The sequence below is a fragment of the Salmo salar genome, chromosome 16 (genome assembly GCF_965601325.2).
Source record: "Salmo salar chromosome 16, fSalSal1, whole genome shotgun sequence".
NCBI lineage: Eukaryota > Metazoa > Chordata > Actinopteri > Salmoniformes > Salmonidae > Salmo > Salmo salar.
Window position 1 is genome coordinate 4,566,045 of NC_138306.1, and position 2,999 is coordinate 4,569,043.

The following is a 2,999-nucleotide window of genomic DNA, read 5'->3' on the forward strand; positions in this document are numbered from 1 at the left end:
TAGGGTCTTCCCGAACTACTGCATGGGGAGGCATGTCTCTGTTTGTGATGCGTGTTGCTACCGAAACCGAAACAAAAACAGTGTGAATAAAGTCAATACAACTTGTTTCACTTTTTGAATGAAATGGTTATGAACATATCACATCATCCTCACACAATTCACTGGCAACACTACATATGTTTAGAAGAGGTTCATCGATAGGAGCGTCTATCCCTGTCAAGCATATTCCGCGAGATACCATATGTACATTCCATGTGCGCACGCAAATTCTACAGTGCAGATTGCTTGACCGCAGTGTCATTATACTGTGCCAGGCGTTAAGACTAAAAACCGTTATAAATTGCCTTGTCATTTCAATCACAGCCCACCATTCACTCACTCACGCACTCACTCACCCAGCAACAGCCAGCAGCAGGTCACAGTGAAATATATCACATTTTAAGAGAAATGCCATGGTGGCCGCAGGCGCAATTTTTAGGTAGCTCTAAAACCCGCAACCCTGGACCAAAACATTTCCACAGTAGCCCAATGCTAGAAAACGGTCAACATGGCAACCATGAACTGTGGACAAGCAGAACGGCAATCTTGAGGTAGCAACAGTTTCACATCGACTTTGGAAATGCATTCAGTCAATTCCCAGTACTGACACCCCAGGCACAAATCTTCTTGGTCCCTGTCCAAATATTCGTACCAGCCAATGGACATGGGTTATGGATTCTTAGAAAGGGTTGGACGTAAAGGAACCAATGGTCGAGCGATCTCGCTAGATGAACCTACAACTTCTTGTTGGAACTTTAAATACGTTGTGACGCTCTTCTCGGGCACATTTAAATTAGAACCGTGTGGCGCAACCCCAACTATTTAAGGACACGCTAAATCCTAGGATTTATTTACACCTCTTGTTGAATTTGGGGAAAACAATGTCAAACGTCCTGCTATTAAGCAGCGCCATGGAGAGGTTGTCAACACCGATGACCTTTCCTCTCCACGCACGTACGGGCATCTGTCGTAATCTTTTTGGGCCGGTGGATCACGACGAACTGAACCGGGATATGAAATCCAAGATGCGGGAGATTTCGTATAGGGACCAGCGGAAATGGAACTTTAATTTCGAGACCGAAGTACCACTGTCTGGGGACTATGTGTGGGAGGAAACCCCGGTGGATACGAGCCCTGTTTTCTACCAGGACTCTGTACTGGTCGGGAGGGCGAGGATTGTTGTAACACCGGTCAATGTGAAGCCAGACGTTGACATTATCCTACTGGACTCCTCTTCTCGGGATGTATCGCCTCATTGTGATGACCGCTTGACCAGCTCCAAAAGTAACACTCCACGCCTCACCGAAGTCAACCAGGAGATCTGCGCAGTGAAGCTGAACTAGGGGAAGCCTACTCGCAAACAAGTCCAGTGTGTTCGATGCAAAATAACTACTACTACTGATACGACAACGACACTTGCTACAGGTAGGCTTAAATATCTGTAGGCTAAGCCTAGGGTGTTTTACGCATTGATGCTGAATCTCGAGATATATTTGGTTAAGTGATGTAGTCATTTTCATGTGTTGTCCGGTCAGTGGGCTAATATTTGGCCACCCGGGCCATGCTGTGAGTTCTTGGATTTAAATGTTACTTTTTTCCCCCCAGACTTCTACGTGAAACGAAAACGGATGACGACCGAAACGAAGCTAAATGAAAGCATTTGCCACCATCCTTCGTCTCAATGTCATGTAGAACAAACTCCACGGAAGAGAATTCGTTGAAGGTATGTAGCTATAGTTTATAGTTCAATATGGCTACAAGGCATTTGACCATTGGCCGTTTTACATATGGACACAATAGTTACTTGTGCGTAATTGCGCATACATTGTGGGGTTATTTTATTCCCGATAAGCATTCGAAGGGAAAGCATAACTAAAACACTATTACACACTTTAACTGGTCGAGGAAGCTGATAGTGAGTTTAGCTCGTAGTAAATTTGTGATTGGGTAGGGAAATCTGCGTCACTGTGACCGGAAAGGCTCAGGCAAATGGTGACCCCTGCTGAGGTTGCAACTCAGAATATATTTTGAGAGATCTGATACATGGTTTTTGTCATTCATGTCTATACAATTTTGGATTTCGGTTAACAAACACTTTTTTTGTTAATATTTCCAGGCGTTTGAACAATCCTTTCCCCTATAACCCTACCTTCCGACTTGAAGACAAGACTGAAAACAAGGGAAGGAGAACACTCCTGCTCGACCATTCATTGGCTTGGTGTGTCTGAGTGGACCTACAGTATATAGAAAGTAGCCGACACTCCATGGGGTCTCAAGATTGAATGATCGGGAGAGAGAATTCGCAGAAAGACTCAAACAAAATGTAGCATTCATGGTTGCTTTGCATACAGCCACCTGACAGTGTTAAATGTGCAATCCTAAACTATTTTAAATTGTCTACACTGGCCAAAGTGTTCAGCTCTATAAATACAGATTTCTGTTAAGTATATCAGGGTTGTTTAAATATAGGCTATATTTTAAGACTATTCTAACTTATAATTTATTTATATTTCTTTATATTTGCAAATACCTTTTTCATTTAGCCAAAGGGCAACTTTTTTTATTTGATTTACAATGTTTTTTTGGTGATGTTTTGCAACCATGTAGCTTTTTATAGTACACTTAAAAAGTAGATTTCATAGTGCTTCTGAGATTTTATTTATTTTTGCCCAGATTTTCTGTTCAGCAAAATATGAAAATAAAATATTTTTGTTGAAATGCAACAATTTGGTTTTTATCACCTCAGAATATTTTACGGGAAGGGTCAGTTTTAGTAGTGAATTATCCCACCTGTTTGTAAAGTGGTAACAAACGCTTACAGCCGTATAGACACTCCTTCCATAGCCTACGTCACCTCATAGCTCGGCCAACATCTGTTAGAACCAGACACAACAAGAAAAACGCAATTTGCGCCGCCCGCTCTGTTTTGCCATCAAATAGCCTACCCCTTTTCCTGAGAT

At 42.3% G+C, this 2,999-nt stretch overlaps 1 pseudogene across 1 annotated transcript; it reads left to right on the forward strand.

The window, feature by feature from the left end:
* The first annotated feature begins 779 nt into the window (after positions 1-779).
* Positions 780-2,765, forward strand: LOC106573050 (cyclin-dependent kinase inhibitor 1B-like; annotated as a pseudogene). Its single transcript, XR_014380824.1, has 3 exons — positions 780-1,464; positions 1,645-1,762; positions 2,156-2,765. The product of XR_014380824.1 is annotated as a cyclin-dependent kinase inhibitor 1B-like (transcript).
* The last annotated feature ends 234 nt before the right edge of the window (positions 2,766-2,999 follow it).